At 44.1% G+C, this 24,626-nt stretch overlaps 1 protein-coding gene across 1 annotated transcript in view; it reads right to left on the bottom strand.

Annotated features, from left to right (window-relative positions):
- Window positions 1-24,626, bottom strand: part of SNTB1 (syntrophin beta 1) — a 198,263-nt gene that overhangs the window by 116,363 nt on the left and 57,274 nt on the right. The window lies entirely within an intron of this gene.

The following is a 24,626-nucleotide window of genomic DNA, read 5'->3' on the forward strand; positions in this document are numbered from 1 at the left end:
GTCTTCGTCTTCCCTGTTGGAAATTATTTGTCCACATACATGTAGATTTATCTCTGGGCTCTCAATTCCATTCTATTGGACTTGTGTCTGTTTTTCTGTTAATACCAAGCTGTTTTAATTATTGTCACTTTGTAGTGTAATCTGAAGTCAGGGAGAGTGATTCCTTTGAATTCATTTTTTTTCCCCTCAACATTGCTTTGGCTATTGGAGGTCTTTTATGGTTCCATACAAATCTGATCCTTTTGTATTCTGTTTCTCTAAAAAATATCAGTGGAATTTTGATGGGGGTTACATTAAATCTGTATATTGCCTTGTGTAATATGGACATTTTAACTATTCATTCCAAGGGCACAAGCATGGTTTAACACACACAAATCGATCAGTAACAAAAATAAAGGATGAAAATCAAATGAGCATGACAACAGATGCAGAAAAAGCATTGGCTAAGATACAACATCCATTTATGTTTAAAACACTCTGTAAAATGGGTATACAAGGAAAGCAGCTCAGCATAGTAAAGGCCATATATTACAAACCCTCAACTAACATCATACTCACTGGTGAAACACTGAGAGCTTTTCCTCTAAGACCAGGAACAAGACAAGGATGCCCACTCTCACCACTCGTATTCCACATAGTTCCTGAAGTCCCAGCCAGAGCAATCAGGCAAGAGAAGGAAATAAAAGGCATCCAAATTGGGAATGAACAAGTAAGATTGTGACTTTTTGCAGATGACATAATTCTTTACATAGAAAATCCTAAAGAGTCTGCCAAAACCGCCCCCCCCCCCCGAAAACATCTATGAGAAACAATAAACAAATACAGTAAAGTTGCAGGATACAAAATCAAAGTGCAAAAATCCACTGCATTCCTATCTACTAAAAATGAAATTTCAGAAAAAGAAATAGAAAAAATCAATTGCTTTTGCAATTGCAGCAAAAAGAATCAGATATGTATTTACCTAGGAATAAACTTAACAAAGGATTTAAAGGACCTATGTACTGAAAACTACAAAGCATTATTACAAGAGATTGAAAAAGACACAAAGAAATGGAAAGATATTCCATGCTCATGGACCGAGAGACTCAGATATTATCTTTTAGGGTAAGCCTACAAGTCCTGCAGAGGTTACAACCCGAGCAGGTTCAAGGGGGCTCTGAGATATAAGAATCAAAGATTTATAGTATAAAATGCTATAATAACAGAAATAGCACCTGTAAAACAAACTTTTTCCATCTAAGCAGTTTATTCTGTTTGTCATGTATCCAAAATTATCATCATCATCATCATCATCATCAAGCTCTTTTCCTTCCTCTTTTGTATTTAGTTGATGCCCAAACTCTATTCAAATGGATATTCTGCTTTAAGTAAGTCCACCCACATTAAACAATATACTAATTCCTTCCAGGAAATAATTTCTTCTAGTTCTACAATCATTTGTGAACACTGAGACAGAATTCAGTGAATCGTGCCCAGAGTTTGTGGAATCATAGATTTATAAGTGAATTACACTGGAAATGAACATTCTCCTGGAACTTAGAAATACATGACATTATTTGCACAGTGCATGACATACATAAAATTCTAAATTGTTGCACAATGCCTCTTGCCAGAATAAGGAGGTCAGGGAAAGACATACTGGAACTGAATTTTAGCTTTATATGCATTTCTCTAACAGGATAATAAATTAATTCTGTAGCTACTGGGAAAGGAATGGGATGGACAGAGGTTTCACATTGTGAGACATATCATGAGACAGTAAACCTGTTAATACCCCAGGGGCATTTCTTTCTCTTTTAACCAAAATTGTGACTAATAATGGGAGACTTCATTGATAATTCACTGACACTTATGAATGGTCTACCAACAACGACATGTATGCCCCCCAGTGACCCACTTTACATATGAAGATGCTGAAGCTCAGACAGGCTGACATACCCAACATCACACGCATACTAAATTGCAGAGTGGGAATCGTAAACCACTCTATGGTGCCCCCCCGCCAGCCATTAACCGTTTACATGCTGCAGAGCCGTGGTGCTCACCCCGCCCCCGTCCCCGCCCCTTAGAGAGTAAAGGCTCCACCCAGGACCCAATCATGTGCTTTCAGAAACCCATCTCTCTTTCCAGGAAGAAAAACGTTGCAGCATGCACTGACTCCATAGTGGAGTGCTATAAACGCTATCTTTGTCATTCTCAGAAATTGTGCTACAGCGGAAAAACCTGGGCTTAAGAGTTAGGATCCCCTGAGTGGAGGCACAGCTCTCTCCTTTAGCTGCGTGATGATGGGCTTAATCTCCCTAAAACTCCGCCTGCTCACCTATAGATACTAATAGAAGGCATACTTTTCAATATGTCAGCGTAACTGACACAGAGTGAAGCACTCAGATCTTAAGTGCATCACTCAGCCAGTTTGCAGGGAGGAACATTACGATGCAGACCATTTCTGTGGTCTCCCTCATGCTCCTGCTCAGTCAACCACTTCCCACCTACCTCTATCCCACAGAAAAGCAACCTGGTTTGCTTATTCTAGAATATTCTATAATGAAATCATGCAGTATTTCTGTGTGTGTGTGTGTCTGGCTTCTTTCACTCAGTATCATTATTTTTGAGACTCACCCATGTTGTAATGTGTAGTAACAGTTCATCCCCACTAACAACGACTTGCTATAAGCATTAAGAGATAATCTACATTATTACCTTTGGAAGGTACACCCAAGAAATGTTTATTATTATTATTTAAAAGAGGAAGCCCAGGTACTGGAGAGTGCTAGTCCAGAGGAAAAATATTTAAATCTGTCACAGGCTGGGCTATGTTTGGAGAAAGGGGTCATTACTAGTATTCCTAACATCAGGTTCTTTATGTATATAAGGACATCAACGCCAGAATCACGTGAATCTGGCCTATGTAGTGCAAGTGGATTGAATTTAGCCTTCTGGACCAGAAATTAATTCTATGCTGTGCAGAGACAAGTTTGGTAGCGTACCTTCCCAGGGTATTTCTGAAGCACCCCCTTTTGCCTACCACAGAGATGGGGGCCCACCTATGCCAGAAGATTACATTTGAGAGGCCTGCATATGAGAATCCACCCAGAATGCAAGCCTTCTGCAGGGGCCAGAGCCTATGCTATCAGTTCTGTCCAGCTCTGTCATCACTCTGTTTTCCCAAGGGAGCTGGAGTCGGGCCCTCACAAATGTAACACCGATACCACACTTTGCAGACTTGGCCTCAATAAATCAATCCATACTCTAGCAGGGGTGCCCAACCTTTCGGTGTCTCTGGGCCACACTGGAAGAAGAAGAGTTAGTTGTCTTGGGCCACACATTATATATATTGCAACACAGAATCACACACACACACACACAAATCTCATAATATTTTAAGTAAATTTACGATTTTGTGTTGGGCCACATGCAGCCCGCGGGATGCAGGTTGGACACCCTTGGCAAAGAAAACAGAATTAGTGACATGCATATGTTAAGTCCTTTCTTTCTGCACGGAAGCATTCTTTCTTCCCTAAGAGCACAGTCTTCAAATCTAAATGGGAAACAGGTACCATTCCCAAAGGGTTTTCCCAAGAATCAGCCTTACAGAGAGAGGTAGAAATAATATCACTTCCAAACCCTCAAGCAAAAAGTTCAGAAGCCTCCATTCACTGGACTAACAGAGGAGCTTTGGAAACGACCCCTCTTCCAGGTGGCAGCGTGGGCAAGAATGATGCCCTGCAGGGAAAGATTCATGTATACGAAGTTTATTAAAATATCCAGTCACATTGAAAGCCGGGTACTGAAGAAAATCTCAGTGTTACTGAAAGCCTTTTGGTGTAAGTTTCTATGCTGCTCCCTGCAGAAGTAACATCTGTTCTCTCATTCAACACGAGACGCCTCCGATATTTACTGCCTTTGCTGAATGCCAAAAGGATCTGAACCGCTAAACCTCTTGATCTGTCGGCAGTCTTGGGATTTCTGTGAAAATATGAGCTACATAATAGCCCAAATTGGAGAAAGTTCATATACCCAAAAGCCATAGATTTCCCATCACAGCAGAATTCTCTTTCAATACACAACCCTGAAGAAGTTGTTACGAAAAATATATCCAAGCTTCACCTTAGAACTCTCTCTTCTTTTCATTTTCCCCTGTGTGCATAGCTCCATGTCCTTTCCGAAAGTTACGTTCAAGATCCGTCTTGGCTTAACTCATTCACTTCTCCAGAACAATTTTTAGATGAAATGCTTGAAAGTCAAAGCATGTGCCAGGTCTCATAAGCTCACAAAATCCTTATGACAGAAATAGGGAATTTCATTCATTATCCTAAGTATTAATAAGGGACATATTGCTTAGACTCAAGTGTTTCTATTTTACTTTTATCCAATGCGCAAGTTTCTTTATTCTCATCAAAACGATGAGGCTGGAAGTTACTCAGCAGAGCCCAAGAAAACACACACAGCAATTTCATCTGTGTCACGTGGGTGCATTGTGTGTCTGGGGGAGAAAAGTAGTTAAGAAAGGAAAAAAAAGAGACTTGGGTTTTACAGTGTCAAGATGTTCCCTTTCAAGGAGTGATAAGCAACAGGAGATGCCTAGCAGGTGCGGCAAACAAAGGGGGTGGATCACATTTGATTCATTTTTTACGCAAGATTTCAATGTGACATCAGGCGCTGAGAGGGGATTACTTGACACAGAGCAAAGGACCAGGTTCCCAGAGGCTGAGATGATGGCAGTGGCATTCTTCTCCTTGCTTTCTTGTCCTCCTCCTCACATTTATTAAGCACTGCCTGTATTCGGGTTCCTGTCCTGCTGGCACGGCACGGGGAGAAATGTTTTGAGAAACTCATCAGAGTTCACATTAATCAAAAAGCCGAGGCTCTAACTCGTCAAGGCACTAGGGATTCTGGAGAAAGCAATGCAGAGAACCGGCTGGTATTTGCCTGCGATGGTCCCATTTATCTTGGGAAATTCCTTCTGGTTTAACCCAGGTACAGTTCCTCAGTCCTGGCAGAGCCCTGGGGATCCTCTTCTGGGAGAGTCATGCCGAAGGGTTGATATCATCCTCTCTCCCACTGGACTCTGGGCCCCTTCTCAGCGGCGGACACTCACGTCTCATCCCTGCCATTTTACGGCTGAGCTCACAGTGGGTGCTCAATCAATGTCTTTGTGACGGTACCAGTAACAAAGGAATACATTTTCCCACCTCCAGCATATCTGCCACAGACTGACTGCAAGAGGCTAAAGAATATAATCAGTGCAGAATCCCATTATTATTATTATTATTATCATCATGGACAACGTTCACTCAAAACACACCGCAAACTGTTTTCACATGCGAGTAACCTTACATTTTTATCCCTACTGAAGCTATTACATTGCATTATGTTATTTTCTTCACACATTCACACGGAACAAAACTGACTCCTTAGCCAACATACCAGGCAAATTATTCTATTTTGTCAAGGTCAAAACTTGTGGTTAGTCATCTATTCCAGCGGCTAACTTTTCAAATGTATGTCCTCCCTTCTTTGGGGAGGATGCTGGATGCTAAAAAGGACTTTGGGACAGTTGACATTCAGGATTTTGATAGGTAAGAAGAACTTTAAACAATCAGAAATGCCCCCAGCGACAAGCAGAGAGTTCCTTGTCATTGTAGGGTTCTCACGGAGGCTGGAAGTTGGCTGGGCAGCATCTTGGAAAGGAATCAAACATCACATTTCATTTTAGATGCCCTTGACCTTCTCTTCAACCCCAAGTTTGAAAATTTCATGATTTAGCACTGGAAGTACAAGATTTTGCTCAATCCTATGAAGTAGTTTTGGGGACTGCTAAATAAATTCCCAGGAGGGCAAAGACCCAAAGGCCCAGATCTGTGGTCTCTCTGAGCAGCAATTTCCTTACTGGTCTCTCCGCAGTATTTTTCATGGATTCTAATATTCTACCCCAGGAAGCAGATCTTCTCTGCAGAAGTCCTCAGGTTTTCCCAGAAGTGGCCCTGTTGTTCATACATAGCTCAAGGCTCTTTAACTAGTCACTGAATCTTGCCCTGGCTCAACCCTCCTCATGCGTTCTCCTAGATCACTTTTCCCGCCTAGGAAAGGTGGTTCGGCCTTGTTATGCAAAGTAATCTTTGGCTGCCTGGGAAGACATTAGGCAGACTGATTAGAACGCTTGGATTCTCATCCTTACGCCATAAGGACTCACTGATAATGCAGATGCAGTGTAATGGTCCTTTCAGTTCTGTCTGGATGATGTGAAATATCACCTACTGCCGCGGAGCCTGGGATGCAGCCTGCGGAGCTCCATTAAACAGGCCTGCTCTATCTAGACTAAGACTGTTCTCCCACTGCTCGGCTCCAGAGCTAAGACGCTGATCCCTTACAGGAGGGTGGCCAAGCTACAGGAATATTTAGGTGACCCCAGTGGCCCAGGGAATGTAACTAAAATGCCTGCTCATCAGCTGGTTTCTTGTACCCAAATTGCCACAGCATACTCTGTCTCTGAGTTCAGTTTTCCTGGTGTAGATTCTCAACGAGCCAATAAGTGAAACCTCCAGAGCACGGATGTTTGCCTTTCTCCAACACAGGGAAGTTTCCAGCTTTGCTGGAGTGGCTGGGCAGGAGCCTCCACACTTGGCTTGCACTGTCCGATGGGTCCTTCCCCCTCTGCAGATGGTGAAGGCCAAGAACGAAGCGTAGGGTAGAAGGGAGGCAGGGATGGTCAAGGTGGTCTGTCTAGTGTGCACCGTACTCCAGACACAGAAACAGGGCCAGAGGCAGAAGCTGCTTATTCAGTCCTCACGCTTTTAGAGAGAGGATCTTCAGCACGTTCTTAGAGAAAACAAAAATGAGATGGAAAACAGAGCTCTCTTTCCTCAAGTGTCTCAAAGCAGAGAATACTTAAATGGTGCCTGAAGATAGGCTCAAGGTAGGGAAAAGGAGGTCCTTCCCTCTGTACCAGCTGAGAGAGGCTGTTGCCCAGAGCTCTACTCAAAGAGCACTCTGCTTTGGCCCTTTTCCTGCCATGCGCCTCTCCCGTGGTTCCCTAGAAATGCCAAATATTACAAGCACTCAGGCAAAAGAGTCATTTCTACACCAGAAAGGAAAGTAGAATATCGTCTCTGCTTTGATGTCTGTAATTCCAGAACTTCTTTGATACCTGTGGGCGAGGAGCCCATCAAGGGGATGTACCCATTTGGAGCCTGTGCCCCGCTTCAGGTCCCCGTAATTTCCTGTCTAAACAGCCCCACGGCTGACTCCTGGGTGGGTGGGCCTCTCCTTCTTGAGGATCACTGAGCTATGCTCACGGCTCTAAGGTTCCAGGCTCAAGGTGGACAACATGGACACCTGTTCACAGGGGTAGGGCATGCACAGAGCTCGTGTGGCCTGGGCTGTCCACTTGTGAGCAAAAAAATGGGCTTCTGTGGAACCTGGAGTGGGAGAAGAAGATGGACAGGGCTCAGGCCAGGACTGCATTCTCGCCCTGGTCTCCCATCAGCTCCCCTCCACTAGTTTCTGGAGTGACACTCCAAAGGATCCAAGAACTGTAAATGTGACCCCAGCGAAAGAGGTGGTGGAATACATTTTATTTCATGTTTGTCGGTGTGATTGATGACATTAAATCCTTAGACCTATAATAGGTAGACCTTCATTTGTATTCATGCACAGGACTCTTAAAATATTAAGAGGGGGCCGGGTCCTCAGAGGCACCTGCTCACTAACGGTCTCTGGGAAGCAGAAAGAAAGAAGACTAAGCAGTATTTGGGAGGTGGGAAGGGAAGGTGCTGGGGGGCTGGGTAGGAGGCACTGTGGAGCCACTCTAACCATGTAAGGAGTTAAAGGAAATTAAAACCACCAGGAAGAAATCAACATAAAGCACTTTCCCCCTGCTGTGGTTTCCTATAAACTCCAAATGTTGCAAGCACTCATATAAAAAAAAGTGGCAATTCTTTACAAGAAAAGAAGAAAGCATACTTTCTTCTGCCTTGGCTTTGTGATTTCAAAGCCCCTTTGATAGCACGAGTAGAAAAGTGCAAAGGAGGGCCTGAGCAGGGTCTGCTTCAAGCCCCACCTCTGCCACTGTTTCAGAAGCCAACAACGGGGTGAAAGAAAGCCTGGCCCAACAACAGGAGATTTGCATAGAGAAGGAACTCATGAACCTGGCAATACAAGTTTCCACAAGTAGGTTCCAAGCGACCATTCCCAGCCCTGCCCTCTTCACCCCGCATAAGTTCCCCGCGCCAGGCTCACTCTCACTTTCTAGGATGCACGGATAATTGTCTGGGTCAGGCCTCTCTCCGGTTTGCTCAGGGCGAGATGGCTCATCTGGCCGAAGCTCGTGCCTTCCATCATCACCCCACGTAATGCTGTCTGGAAGCTGTGGCACAGCCAGTGGAAAAAGATGGCCTCATTGTTGACTAACTGAAATCTGGCGTTTGTCCAAAGCAGAGCCCCAGACGAGACTTGGGCGCAGGTGGCTTATTTGAGAAGTGATTCCAGAAGCACAAACACGGATGCAGGGCGAAGACAGGGACGGGAGAAAAGCCAGTAGGGTGTGCTGGTATCTCAGCGTGCTGTTCACCCAGGTTTTACCTTTTGCAGGCATTCCTGATATCATGGGATGTCTGACCTTTTTGCCCTCTCTTGTGCAAGAATCCAATTACACGAGCAGTGGCCAGGACTCAGAGAGGCAAAAGCTCCTATCCTGTTTGCAAAATGGTTTCAAACTCTCCACATACTTCAACAAAAATTTTATACTCACTATTAAGATGAAAAGGTAGCTACAAATTTTCCTTCTATTTATTTTTCAACTACACTTTACATTCAATATTATTTTGTATTAGTTTCCGGTATATGGCATTGTGGCCAGACAACCATGTATTTTACAAAGTGTTTCCCCAATCCTCGATATTTCCAGGACCCATCTGGTACCGTACACAGTCCTTACAATATAATTCACCATAGTCCCTATAGTGTACTTTATATCCCCATGACTATTCTGTAACTACCAATGTGTACTTCTTAATCCCTTCAACTTTTTCACCCTGTGCCCCACCCCCTCCCCTCTGGCAACCATCCGTTTGTTCTCTGTCTATATCTATGAGTCTATTTGTTTGTTTAAATTTTTCTCTAGATTCCACATGTAAGTGAAATCATATGCTATTTGTCTTTTTCTGACTGACTTATTTCACTTAGCATAATACCCTCTAGGTTCATCCATGATGTTGTAAATGGTAAAATTTCATTCCTTTTACGGTGAAGTTAATATTCCATTGTATGCCATGGCTTTTTTTATTCAGTCCTCTGTTGATGGGCACTTGAGTTGCTTCCAATGAACACAGGGGTGCATATATTCTTTCAAATTAGTGTTTTGGGCTTCCTTGAATATATACCCAGAAGTGGAATCACTGGGTCATAAGGCAGTTCCATTTTTAATCTTTTGAGGAACATCCATATTGTTTTCCACAGTGGCTGCTCCAGTCTGCATTCCCACCAACAGTGCACTAGGGTTCTCTTTTCTCCACATCTTCACCCACATTTGTCATTTGTTGATTTATTGATAATAGTATAATAGGTGTGAGGTGATAGCTCATTGTGTGGTTTTAATTTGCATTTCTCTGATGATTAGTGATGTTGAACATCTTTTCATATGTCTATTGGCCACCTGTATGTCCTTTTTGGAGAAGTGACTGTTCAAGTCCTTTTCCCATTTTTTTAATTGAATTGTTTTTTCATGTTGAGTTTTATAAGTTCTTCATAAATTTTTGGATATTAACCCCCGTATCAGATGTATCATTGGTGAATATGTTCTTTCCATCAGTGTATCATGTTTTCATTTTGTTTACAATTTCCTTTGCTGTGCAAAAACATTTGGTTTGGTGTGGTCCCATTTGTTTATTTTTTCTTTTGTTTCTTTTACCTGAGGAGACATATCAGAAAAAATGCTGCTAAAAGAAAAGTCCGAGATTTTAATGCCTATGTTTTCTTCTAGGAGTTTTATAGTTTTGAGTCTAACAATTAAGTCTTTAATACATTTTGAGTTTATTCTTGTGTTGAGGTAAGAAGGTGGTCTAGATTTATTTTTGTGTGTGTGTATCTGTCCAATTCTCCCAACACAATTTATTGAAAGACTGTCTTTACCCCATTGTATGTTCTTGCCTCCTTTGTCAACTATGAATTGGCCATACGGGTGTGGGTTTTTTTTTTTCTGAACTCTCTATTCTGTTTCATTGATCTATATGTCTGTTTTTATGCCAGTACCATGCTGTTTTGATTACCATGGCCTTGTAATATAGTTTGATATCAGGTAGCATGATTCCTCCAACTTTGTTCTTCTTTCTCAAGTTGGCTGTGGCTATTCAGGGTCTTTTGTGGCTCCACAAAAATTTTTGGATTATTTGTTCTGGTTCTGTGAAATGCTCCACTGGTTTTTGATAGGAATTGCGTCAACTGTATAAATTGCATGGGGAAGTATAGATATTTTGATGATGTTAATTCTTCCTATCCATGAGCATGGTATTTGCTTCCATACATTTATATCTTTTTCAGTTTTTCAGTGTTTATAATTTTCTGAGTACAGGTCTTTTACCTCCTTGGTTAAATTTATTCTTAGGTATTTTATTTTATTTTTTTTATTCAATTGTAAATAGGATTGTTTTCTTAGTTTTCCTTTCTGATAGTTCATTATTGGTGCATAAAAATGTATCCAGTTTCTCAATATTTATTTTATACCCTGCTACTTAAATATAAAATATTTATTTTATACCCTGCTACTTAAACTGAATTTATTAGTTCTGGTAGTTTTTTAATTTTTTAGTGGAATCTTTAGGGTTCTCTATATACAATACCATGTCATTTGCAAATAATGATAGCTTCACTTCTTTCTTTCCAATTTGGATGCCTTTTATTTCTTCTTCTTGTCTGATTGCTGTGGCTAGGGCTTCCAGTACCATGTTGAATAACAGTGGCAAAGGACATCCTGGTCTTTTTCCTAATCTTAGAGGAAATGGTTTTAGTTTTTCCCCACTGAGTATGATATTCGCTGTGGGCTTTTCATATGCAAATTTTCTTATAAATCTGGGCAACCCCTACACCACAGCTTCTGGCAATAGGTGATGCAGTAAATATGAGGGAAAGGGGCAGGCAGGAAGATAAAGAAGAGCTCCCTATATAATTTAAATTTCCTCCTGGTGTGCCATGTCCAGGACAGCCCCAGCCATACCAGGATACTACAGGTGCAGCTCTCGTATGCCCTTTGGGGTAGCTCGAAGCTAGGCATAGTAGACCTTGCCTAGCCAAACTCTGAAGCTCTCCTCTCCCCCAACTCCTGACATAACCCCTGTCTGAGGGCCCAGAATCCTGCTTCTCTCACAAGCCTGACATGCACCAGAAAGGAAAGGACAGATTTAAGTACCCTCAGTGCAGCACTCAGCCAGCCAGTGTCCACCTCCCTTGACTCTCTGACCTTGTGGCCCCATTCTGACAACCGCACCTTTTCCCTGCTCCTCAACACCGCCTACCGTCCACAGTGCCTGTCTGGGGCGAGTGAACCCAACTCCTCACGCAACTGGTTGGCTCAAGCGGACAAGCCAATTCCTGGCTTTCGCTTTCTGGCCAACCCACTGCCTTCCCCTCTCTCTCAGACTATGTTTTGACAAGGTGTCTCAGAGGCATGCCTATGTGCCATGAAAGGCACTGACTAGGACCTTTTTACAAATCGAAGCTCTAAAAATACAGTGAGTCAAATGTTTTCTGTGCAGAGATGACAAGAAAGTCATTACTGCTTCGGCAGGACACCGCGCTAATCAGAAAACAGTGCTGCCTAATCCCAGATAATCACGATGGCAAGTCAGAAATGGGCGAGAGAAAATATCATCTTTATTTGGTGAGAAGGAGGGTAACCAGCGACCTTACCCCTCCAGAGCAGCCTGGATCTATGAGTCATCAAGGCTTTTCCAAGAGCCTTCTATATACTGTGCTAAATTTAGCAGTTTAATAGACTTGAGTCAGGCCTGAGGAAAAATTTTCTGGCCATAATTAGCAGATTAACAGACTCGGGTATATTCCTGAGGCAGTCTTGTGTAGCCTCCCTGTTTTCTAACTCCTGTATATTTGTTAGACTTTAGTGGGGGCAGGGGGATGCCAAATCCGTGGTGTCCGAGCTGAATTCCAGAAACCCTTAGGGTGCTGTAAAGTCCCAGATTTCTACAATGCATGCTTTAAGACCTGGTTAAGATTTCATTTTTTAATGAACATGTACATGTTGGGGGAGAGGTTTCCTTTTGACCATTTAAAAACCAGTAAATGAAAAGCGGTGCTCATGCCTTTATATGCGTCTTAGATGTCGAGCTCAGCAAGGCTTGGTGGGCTGCTATGAGGCTAATTCGTGTGTGCGCAGACCCTGAAATTCAGCTCCTCCTGCAGCACAACCCCAACTAACGGCAGTGGCCTCTGCTGACTAATGATGGCCGCATACAGAGGCTGCCCTGTGTGGGCCATCACACTTCCGTCACGCACAATCAGAACACGGTGCTGAGGTGGACGTGAGTTTGCTGCCTCCGTCCTTGACGTCCAATCCGCAAGTGCCGTCTGTTCGAACCTGCCGCATGACTCTAACTGGCTGGCTTCTGAGTAAGCGAACGTGAAAAAGCTGCACTTCTGAAATAAATCCACCCAAATATACCTCTGGTGCCACTTTTACGCATGCTCTGTATTGGTGTTCTATGTAGCTTTGTTTGGAAAAACTAGTAGGTCCCGATTAGAAATAAGTTGGAGACCACTGGTTTAGATGAAGGTAGGGGGTGACCTCCAAAAACGTCCAGTCTGATTACGTCATCACAACACTGGTTCCAAGTTTACCAGAGAAATGACACTGTAAGATGAGAGCACACCTATGCGTCATGGTATTAAGTGAACAAAGCCTGTTCAGGTGAGCTGTATGCAGCCCAACATTCTACACATAAACAGTGTGTAGACCCTGGAACAATGTAGGGCTTAGAGGCACCAGGCCCTGTGTAGTTGAAAATCCACATGTAACTTTGACTCCCCCAACACTGAATTACTAATAGCCTACTGTTGACTAATAACATAAACAGCCTATTAACACGTATTTTGTATGTTGTAGACCTATATACTGTTTTCTTATAATACAGTAAGCTAGAGAAAAAAAAATGCTATTAAGAAAGTCATAAGGAAGAGAATAAACATTTACAGGACTTGTGGGAAAAACCCACATCTCAGGGGACCCGCCCAGCCCAAACCCACGTGACTCGAGGGTCACCTGTGCACCCACCACCTATTGTGTATGCCAGGAGAGACCAGAAAGGTATGTGCCAATGTTATGACCTATCCAGAAAGTCAATTTAAACTATTTTTATGAGGCGAAGGCACATGGTATCTCCTGAGCATAGAAGGATGGGTGTGATGGGCATTACTCCCAAATACAGAAAGGGAATGTGTGGGTGAGCCTGGGGTTCGCCAAGTCCACCCTGGGTGCTTTTGCAGTCCCAGATGGCTGCTTGGCAAAGAGGCCCATGTACATAAGCAGTGAGATGGCCACACAGCTCCCTGGTTGTGGGCACTGGCTTAGAAACATAGGCGACCGGGCCCAGGTTCGAGTTCCAACTCTGTCCCTCAAAACCTGTGTAACCTTGAGTATACTTGACCTCTCTCAACCTCAGATTTTCTCATCTACAAAATGAAGGTGATCATACCTACCCAGCAGAACTATTGTAAAAAATATTCAATATGCTTTGAGCCCTGGGACCACGCCTCACTCATACAGAACGTCCAGTAAGTGGCAGCCATCACTGCTAGGCCATGTTTCATGCCACACGGTGTTTCCAGTCCAGTGAGGAAGGTGGTAGACATGTACACGGATAAATCACATGACCACCCCATCATCACTCTGGGACTACAAGGAAATGTATGTGATGGAGTGAGCGCCAGAGAGTCTGAAACTCCTGGTTGTTCACCGTCAAGGAGAGATTACTGCAGGCTTAGCTAAGATACTCTGGGCCCCTGAGCTGGCAAGCAAACCCACAGAAGCACAGAGCAGGAGGCTTTGGAGACACGTCAGCGTTTTTGCTGCAGGTTGAGCCCGAGTTCTCAGCCAAGGCGCTCTGTTTCAGGGCCCATGGAACATGTGGATGGGCGGGATGGCCAGTCAGGACTCTTGGGCTGCCCCTTAAGGTTTGGGCTTCGAGTGGCAACTGTGGGCCCAGGCCTGCCTGCTCTAATGAGTTCTGGTTGGTGTACACCTTCACTGTTACTACAGAATGTGGAGTTCCATCATTGTGTGTCCCTGCTAAGCAGGGGTGTGTGTGTCTCCTGCAATTCAGAATGAAGTTCTCCCCCCAACACGCTGAACCCCTCAGCCCACACCACATTCCAGCTATCAAACTTGCAAAGCTATTTTCAGCAGCTGTTCCCTTCGAGGGAGCAGGGAGAAGGGATGAAGTTTGAATAATGTGATGGAGAGGAGGACTAGATTTTAAAGGCAGAGACACAAATTAGCTCCCAATGTCCTGTAGAATCTCTCACGCAATGTAAGATTTGAGCTTTGGAGATCACTTATTATTATTTTTTTTTCTTATTTGGTCTTTTGCTGTTTTGATGGTACGGAAAGCAGATGAGAAAGGTAAAGCCCCCAAACTAGGATGATGTCAGCTCGAGAGGGACATAAGCAGGGGTGGCAGAATCACACAGTTGAGTCAGTAACGCAGCAGGCAGAAAGAAGTGGGGATGAGGAGAAAGCTGGGAGACCTGGTGACGGACCACTGGGGCCCGTGGGATGATGAGCACTAGGCAGAGAGGGAACAGTAGCGAAGCAGGCTGGGGGGTGCAGAGTGCAAGGACTCAGGGGTTTGCAGCTGCCAGTGGGGTTCCATGCCTCATTCCCTCCCCGACTTGTGACTTGAACCACATCTGACTTCAGCTCCCTCAGCAGACATCCTTCAGACACTGAAAACCTCCCACCTTGAGCCTTCTCAACCCCTCAGCTCCTCTGCCTCAGAACTTTCTCCAAAGCTGCAGAATATTTTCATCCCAGTGCAGAGGAGCTAATGAGAGTCAGGGAAGGGAGAGGGAAGGAGCGGGAGCAGAGGTGGGGTGAGGGGTTGATGGATAACGTTCCGGTATTCAAACCTGTCTTGGGGGACAATTACTCTAGGTGTATTCTAAACAGTTCCTCAATGGATCACTGATGAGACATGGTCCCAGTTGCCCAAAGTGGCAACCAGCTCAATATTTCAGTATTATGTTAGCAATATCGATGGGGTATCAATCTCTCTGCCTTCATTCCAGCTCCTTGAGAGCACCTCCCAAATAAACTCCCTGCACCTAAGTCCTGTCTCAGGCTGGGCTTTCATGGGACTCCAAAGTAAAAGAGGATTGAAGGGAGGAGGTTGGTGGCGGCAGCAGCCTCGACAGAAAAAGAACAGATATGACATGCACATGAAAGTGTCCTGCAATGTACAATATTAATCACAGGAATGCAAGGCTGAAAGGAGTCTTAAGACAGTAGTCCCCATTCTCACCTTAAGGCAGCTTACCCCGCCATCCCAGGCAGGGGAGACTCTCTTAAAAGTTGCTATGTGAAAATATCACTAACAAAATCAATGAAGTTAATCATTATCATTAACACTGACAATGCATGAGACCTGTAGTGACCAAAAGCCCGCAACAAGATGATCACTGTTATAAACCAATCTGATCAATGCTACGCGGGAGGTCAGCGTGTGAGTTACTCGCTCATTCCACTAAAACTACCACCTCGCTTCCTTCCCACATCAATAAGGGCTTTGTTTTTACCGTGAACAGCCTTCGACAGGATCTAAAGTTTTCCCAGCTCACTGGTACAGGCCCAGCAAACTTGTTTTTTTTTTTTTTTTTCTTACTCTCTTTTAAGCACTTGGTGTTCATTCAGTTTTGAAAGCCTAGTTTCTAACACGTTTCTTTAAAAACCTGAATATGACTTTAGCCCTCAAATGATCACTCCTCTAGTTTCACAGACATTCTCAGGGGCATTGTTGGCCAGTGAGTAAACATTTTATTGGATAAGGATTCGATTTGTTGTTCTGTAAAAAGAAAGAACTGTGTATTTCTACAGCGAAGCTATTTTCCTTGATAAAATGACCCTCTGTGGATGGAACTCCTCTTTAAACACTGATATCAAATATGGAATTCCAAGAATTATTCAAATGGTGAAATAAAGTTATAAATGAATTTCAGATAACATGTCAGATGAGGGTGGACCTTTTGAAAGTGTCTCGATTAAGTAATCATTACAAGGCAAATCACTCTTCAGCAGAAAGCAAGCGTGGATTTTTTTTTTCCTGGTGCATAAGGAAAAAAAGTGAGTTCTCAGAGGGAAAATTAGAGCCATTATCTGGACTATTTGGGACAGAGCTGTGGACTGAAGAAAACTATTCAAGATCCACAATCTTTAGAGAGTACATGTAGCCGGTTGTAATCGACAATGAACTTCCAGTCGCGTTTGGAAGTGGCACAGAGTGGCAATGTGCAATAGTGGTGGCAATTAAACGGCCATAAAAATCTGAAATTGGCATATGGACAAGAAAGCGTCCTGGCATCACTAGCGCTAATGGTCTAATAGCCAGTCTGCAGGGCTCCTCTTCAGTTTAAATAATGTCCGGCAGCATTCTCAGTCACCGCTTCTCTCCCCTTCTTTTTGCATTACACTGCAGGAATTATACGGAGCCCGCTGTGATCCAGAGATGGAAAGACAGGAAGGTTCTCTCGGATAGGAGTTGGAGCGGTCAGAAAAATACGCCGCATACAAGCCCTTACTGCTGACCCACGCAGTAAATAATAATACGAGTGTGTGGGATCTCTGACATGGGGGGTCGAAGTGTGCCTGGCCTTGTTGCTTGTATTTGCAACGAATTAAAAAGCTGCGTGAAACTGCAGGAGTGTGAGCCGAGAACTGGGCTGCCGTGGTAACCAGCTCACTCCTTCTCTGTGATGGCCGAGGGCTGGGTCTGCCGAGTTCAAATCCTTCTGATGCAGGAGGGTGCATTAGGAGCATGCGCATTGCTGTCAGGCAGATCAGGGTTCAAGTCCTACAGTGGCCATTCACCTGAAGGCTGATTGGGAGAAAATTATTTTACTTTTCGGCTCAGCTTCCAGCCTGAAGAATGATGGGACTAACCCTGTAGGGTTGCCAAAAGCCTTAAACGTGATTGTGTATGCAAAGTGCTTCGTACGGTGCTGGGCCCAGGAGTACTCAATAAATGCTGGCCACTGCTTCCAGAGAGGAGGAAAACTGCCTGATTTTTCTTCACTATGTAGCATAGGGCAGCAGGACCCAGGTTGAAGTAAAACCAAGACACTGTACAGGAGATTCACGACAGAGCAGACCTTTCTACCATTCCGGTGTAACGCCCACCATGTGCCTAGCACAGGGCTGTGTGGTCTCTGATGAGATTCTCCACTTGCTGGTCACTGGGGGCGTAAGTGGCAAACTCTCTCTGTGTGAGTCTGATCCCAAGCCCTGTGCTCTTTTTGCTACACCTCACGGCACCCTGCTACTTGGAGGAGAGCTTAGCACAGTGTCTGCCATGGTGTGGCTTAATAAATAATAGCCGAATTATTTGCAGTTACATGCAAATTATTTGTAGCTACATTGTTCGCAGTTAAATGAATGGACTGCAGCTTTATAAAACCAAGTCAAATTATGCCCTGTCTATTCTAGTTCGCTCAAGGAAACAAAAAAGAAAAAAAGGATGCTTAGCTCTTTTTTTTCCCCCTTTCACCAGTTAAAAGAAGCTACGCAACCACAATACGAAGGGGCCATACATGGTCCATAAAACAGGAAGCAGTTCCTTCTTTTCAGATCCAGAGAAAATGAACGACAGCCCATGGCAGAGCATTAGCAATGAATCAATAGGATCAATATCATCGCTCTGGGCCAGTTTATGAAATCCTGGATGAAGCCCGTTTGGAAAAGGCGACACCCGAGACTTCCTGGACTGATTAATATTTCAGTAGAAGAGACGAGCTCCCTCGCTCTGCTGAGAGTCCTGGAACATCGGTGCAGGAAAGGCTCGGTGTCACGGGGGAGGACCCTGGGGCCCACGGAGAGGAGACTTGCCCAGAATCGCTCGGTGACAAGCACCAAGCCCAGAACTCAAAGCCAAACCTGTGGGTGTCCCCGGCAGAACTCGCCAGTCTATCACTCAGCACCCCAGCTGTTACCAGATACCATGGGCTCCATTCTGGGTAACGATTATGACTTGTTAAATTTTTAACTACCCCTAAAACGAGCTTCATCTGAAAACACTGAGCATCCCCAAATGCTGTATAATTTCTGCAAAGGCGGCTGGTATGGCGATTTCATTTCTCGAAAATGGGGGAACGGGCTGTATAAGCAGTGAGCATTCTTTCAAAACCGGGGCTTCCTTTGACAGCCCGATGAAGCAATTTGGCTGCTTTCAAGATGCTTATCTCTCCATGAGGGTATGAAAATTAAAAGTTGGGAAGCGCAAAACCTTTGTAAAGAGTTTTTATTGCTGTCACGTTTAACAGGACGCAGTGGCTATGTTCTTTTCTTCAAAGCACTGATACAATTTTTGGTTAAAAAAAAGCTACTTTTTTTCAAGTCTCCTTGGTTTAACTGCTCATTTCTGCAACCTTGAGCCACTGAGAGGAAGACAGCAGTACAGCTGATGACTTTTTTTTTAAAAAAAGCAAAGACACCCAAAATGATGTTTGCTGTCTCTTGCAGAACTCGTACTTGACACTTTTCCTGTTACTCCTCAGTGTAACCAGGGGAGCAGAAACCTCGCTCGGAGGATGTGGGTTCTGGGTTCTTCAGCATGCAAAGTTATTCTTTTTTCTTTCAGATCATTACGCCACGTACCTTGGTACAGAGTTGCTCTCTGAACAGGGAGCACACACAACGAGTCTTTGAGAGACCCTTGCAGGCTGCCACACAGGGAGTAGCCGCTTCCCTGAGGGGCGTAAGTTCACTCTGCGGGCCTGTGTGTGTGCAGTCCCACACATTGTTGCAAGGGACAACAAGAACCACAGCCATGAGGCCACGTCAAGAATGTCAGTCCCTGTGACAAAGATCACAGGGGTGACAAGGCCCTGATTAGGAGTACAAGTATAGGCTTGCAAAGTATGGGGTTAGACAAGTGTCACTTCTGAGAAGTGCCAAGTGGAAAAACATCGGTGATTTATTTCAGAATCATTAGGTGGCCTGCTCCTTCCTCTTCTGGAAATGAGTCATCGTACCTGAGGGATCATATACGTGTATGGGTAAGGGGGTCTATCTGTGTTAAAAATCTGGCTGTGGCTTTCAAGGCGAAGTCGAGGAAAGGTTTCTGTGGCTGGCAACCAGTGATAAGCGCAGAGGCGTCTTGGCCATTTTTGTCACTGAAACATTAGTTCGTGGGCAGTCCACAGCTGCGTGGAGCCGCAGGGCCCAGGCACAGTAACCGACTCTGGATCTCCAAGCAACAGGTCTATTCTAAACTTCTAATGATCTGACCAGGTAATGTTTCTCTTTTGTCAGCTGCCTTCTGGAAGGATGTTGACTGGGGACTCCAAGCTCTTCGGCCCCTTCTGAAAGAAGGAAGGGAACATGGGACCGTGTCTCTTGTTTCCTAGGCAGTGTCAACTAATCAGCTCCAGCCTCACGAACACCAATAGCCATGTCCTTTCCATTCTCTTCCACCTCTAAGCTTTCAAGATTTTCATTGATAAGACCCCCTAGGGGATTCAAGAGGTTGGTCATATAATTCACAACATGCAACGCTGAGCCATCATAAGGCAAACTCTATTTAAATCTCCAGGACCTGGTAATCACAACAGAGAAGGAAGCACTGCCTCAAGGAGAAGGAGGCTGGTGTGATTATTTTATTGTGATGACTAGCTTAACATCGGACTTTCCCACTCTGCTATAAGCTCTGGCAGAAAGATACTGTACAATATCTGCCTCGTTCAAGGCTGTAGGCTCAGGATCGTAAAGTTTGGCAGGAATAACACCAACCTTAAGGTTTATCATGAGGAATTAGACAGGATCAATGAATGTATAGACCTTAGCACCATGCTTAGAATATACCAGATAATCAATATTTTGTTAAATAAAAATAATAGAGGAGCACAAAGGGGAAGAAGGAAGTTTATAACTTAAGAAGCTCAAGAATAAGCTTTATTGACATCCTAGTCACGGAAGCTAATATTTATTTAGTGCTTAGTGCATGACAGCAAGGCTAAGAAGTAGGCACTCTGATTGCACCTCTTAATAGATGAAAAGGCGGAGGCCTTTGGGAAGTCATACTCCCTGTTACAACTCTGCATCATTCATCCGAGATCCGTCTAAAAGCTGCCACTGAACATCATCAGCCAAAATCCTCAGAAACAATACTGCAAAGTGGAGGAGACCGTGCCCATGAAAGTCCCATGCAAATTGCAAAGCTCAGTACAAATACATATAAGCTGGCCTCCCATATTTGCATGCATCATCATTAAGGTGTTTTTTTTAAGCAAAATGGACAAAGTTTTTATTTTATTTTCTCCACCAGACACATGGCAGCCTCAAGAATTCCCAAATCTATGCTCCATTCTGCTCCAATAAAAAAGTTATCAGAAGCCTTCACTCATCAACCATTTCTGCAATTTAGGAATGAACTAAAGCCGCAAAGCAAATCATTGTTCATAAGAATCGGTCTCCTGTTTGGCAGCTGAGGTGGGTGTAACACGGGCAGAGCAACGAACAGTAGAAGCAAAAATTATTCTCAGACAGTGGCACGTCTTCCTTGTGAAACTGTGTCCAGACAAGCGTTCACTGAAAAGCTCTTACAACTTCAAAAGAAAGAACAGAGTTCCTCTGGAGAGGACTCCATGTATTATTAAAAGTATTTTTTAAAAACAATATCCTCCCTCCCAAATTTCCCTAAATAAACTCTCTGTCCTCAATCAAAGAACCCCACTGACAGTGGCGGATACAGGGTGTCTCTAGTTACCAGGACCCAGCAAGGGTATGAAATTGAAGGGAAATTGCTTTACTTCCTATCCACAGAAAGAAGCTAGTCCAATGAGAAGACAGAACGTTACCAATGGGGGCTGTTCCGGAACGCAGGCATTCTAACACCAAGGGGTACTTCTGTTTGAAACAAAAGGAATTTCCCAACGAAGCCTGTTTTTCTGCACCAGGTTTTAGGAACTCAAGAGGGAGAGTGGCACATGGGAACTCCCAATGAGCTAGCACGGCCTTCTGCGGAGGAACGCCAATAAACTGTGTTTTAATGTTGAGTGGAAAATATCTGGGCACAGTGGGAGAAGGAAAACAAAAAAAAGGAGAGAGGGTCGGAAAAGTTCAGGGCCCCCAGTGTTTGGGCTGAGGAATTAAACACATCTAAAGAGCTGTCATAACAAAAAGATTAACGTCAGGTTCCGCACTCCACTGACATTTACCTCAACTACTAAGTATTAAATATTTACAAAGCATTTGGCCTTGCAGAGTGCTTTCTAACTCTCCTTCAGATTTCTGCCTTCTGTCCAGATGGGGAAGTGCTGCTATTACTCCTACTTTTATTGGTGAAGAAGTGGCTTATCCAAAATTGCCAAGTTAACGGAAGAGTTGGGGCTGGCGTGTGTGAAAAGAATACAGTCAATGCATGGACCCATATTCCCAGAGCACCCAATCCATACCCAGGGGAAATTCTGTAAGAAAGTAATTATCTGCTTATTTTCTACTAAAAAAAAGTCTACAATCTGTGTTTGCCATGAGCAAGATACTGGTGGGTTTTTTTTTTTTTTGATTCTTTAATTGCAGTGACATAAGAAGAACAGAAAGTGATGTACCATCTATAAATATGGCCAAGGCCAAGGTGAAGTTCATAGTGGCTGCTACCCTGATTGCTTTCTCTACCTTCTCAGCTAAGAAGCTGTCAGGGTCAGGAACCTAGCACCTGCTATATTTTAAATAGAATAAAGCAACCAAATTCAGGTTCTCCCATTGCCGCCACATCCTCCTTTTATAGAGTGATCTCAAGAAAGCATCACCCATTTCTTTTATGGGATTCTACAGTCAAACAAGAATAGCAGTCACAATAATAACTAATAGTTACAGAGTACGTGCCATGTGCCAGACACAAAGCACTTTGCATCTAATGACTCATTTAATCTTCACAGGCACACCCTAAAGTAGTTACAACTATAAGAGCCACTTTACAGATGTGGAAATTGAGGCCTGGAGAGTCTGACTGGTTACATCACAGCTAGACAGTGGCAGAGCAAGGATTTGAACCGATGACTCATGTTCTTGATCATTAGACACAATAACATCACACCCACGTCAGGTGGTGAGTTTGCACGTAGGATGCATCTTCCTTGTGTTCAGTGCACCATTTCCCCTTCTCCTGGCTCTCTTCCTTGTGGATGAGGCATGACCCTCGCACAGTCACGTCCCAGCTGTGCAAGTCTACCAAGTCTTGGTGGCAATGCACAGATTTTATCTCCTTGTACTAAAAATCTCTAGGTTGTTTTGATTCAGGTTCTAGGCATTGATATTCAGACAAGTGTGGTTAGAAGCATGTATTTGACTCACTCCTGATTTTTAAAATTATGAACCTGAGCATCTTCCCCACTTGTATTCTTGTATGTAAGGGTGTCTGCAGGCTGACTCTCGGCCTGTATTTGTAGAGCTGCCACACTAAGAGAAAGGAGTATGTGACTGAGACTGTGTGTGACCTGCAAAGCCTATAATATTTACTATTTGGTCTTTTCTAGAAAAAAAAAAGGCAGATCTTGTATTTTATATAATCTCTAAGGTTTACCAGAGAAGTGTATTTCATATTCCTCTAGGCATCTTGCACTTTCCATTGCCAAACTCAGATGGACTCTTCATCTTATCAGCTCATGTGTGAGAAAAGAAACCAGAAGGAAATGGCAGGCGTGATCAACAGTTAGTGGGGTGCTGGGGGCTCGCTTGCACAACCAAGTACGGGCACGTTTTTCTAGATCAGCATTTGATGGTTCTGTGTGGGCAACCTGGAGCCAGCCACGGTGGGAGGATATTTACACCATGGAAATTGGCAAACACTACCAATTCTACCTAGTCCTGTGAGAGAAAAATACATCATAGTAACTCCTCATTTTCCAAAAATATCCCAGGATCAGTATTAAATGGTGGTTTGTAGGAGATACAGAGGTGAGCATATAAATATTGTGTTTTTAAAGAAAGTTGAGAAAGTCAATGTTTAAATCAAGAGTCCCATACCCAGATATCCACAGTGGCTGGGCAGGGAGAATACACACATGAACGGGCTGCATGAAAAACAATAGGAAATGACAGAGGCTGTGGAAACCAGGGAAGAAAATCACAGACATTCAAATTTAAAGAAAATCAAGCCCTTTGCCAGCCAAACAAAAGAATGTCTGCTCATTTAAGGCCTTGGCTTAGGGGAAGCATTGTGAGACAGAAAACTTTGCCTTTGAAAAAACAGTCCTGGCTGGTGTGGCTCATTGGATTGAGTGCTGACCTGCAAGCCAAAGGGTCACTAGTTCAGTTCCCAGTCAGGCCACATGCCTGGGTTTCAGGCCAGGTCCCCAGTAGGGGGTGTGCAAGAGGCAACCACACACTGATGTTTTTATCCCTTTCTTCCTCCCTTCCCCTGTCTCTATAAAGAAATAAATAAAATCTTAAAAAAAACCATTTTTTTCTGCCTCTCCTGGGCATTTTACTGCACTGGTTTTCAAAGCAATAGAAAAGATTTTCATAAGTGAAAGTGTACCAACTCAGCATTGTTGAATAAGGGATAGGTTATTGAGAGAGGTGACTGGCTCACCTGTTTGGGAGGATGTTTCCAAATGAAGGCATCACATTAAGCAGAGGTCATTTATGTTTCTATGGAGGTGGAGAGATTGATTGACAGGAGGGCCCCTGAGCATCCTGCCTACGCTGTACGTCTCCTAGACTGGGCATCCTCCAGATGGGGGTAGAAATTTCCACCTGTTGGACATTTGCTAACTATTTCAAACCACACGGGTGGCAGGCATTTCATTAAGTGCTCCTTTCAAGAGCTTTTAATGATATCATCATACACTGGAATAATGGATGTGTCTCTTAGAGGGAAAAATTCTCTTCCTCTTCCTGGCCATTATCAGATGGATAGATGTTTTTTTAGATGGGAACCCTACACAAAAGTCAGAGGGAGCCCCCCACACAGCATGAATTTCTAAAAACTGAGAAGTTCCCCTGCGGCTCTTGTTAAACGTTGGGTGGGGGCGGGGGTGGGGTGGGGCGGAGGACAGAGCAGCCCACATACTGTGAGTGAGTATGGTGACGAGTTAAACCCAGAGTGGTTCCCGGGAACAAGCCCTAGGAGAGACTGTGGAGAGATTTCCAAAAGTGCAACGATGAGACATTCCAAAGAAACATACAGCCAGGGGGTACACTACAGGAAGCCCTCTGGGGGCCTTGCAGGGGTCACCGCAGGGGTTGCCTGGTGCCTGGAAGTGAGTGAAAAACAATGCGTTTCCGGAAAAGCTGAGGGCTGCAGATAAAGGATGAGGAGGAGCTGGCCTTTGTGGTCCCAGGAACCGTGGAGGAAGCCAGGAGGCTGTGTCCTGGAGACACCACACAAAGTGGGCAACATGTTCACCGTAAC

This window comes from Phyllostomus discolor, chromosome 7, assembly GCF_004126475.2.
Source record: "Phyllostomus discolor isolate MPI-MPIP mPhyDis1 chromosome 7, mPhyDis1.pri.v3, whole genome shotgun sequence".
Lineage (NCBI taxonomy): Eukaryota > Metazoa > Chordata > Mammalia > Chiroptera > Phyllostomidae > Phyllostomus > Phyllostomus discolor.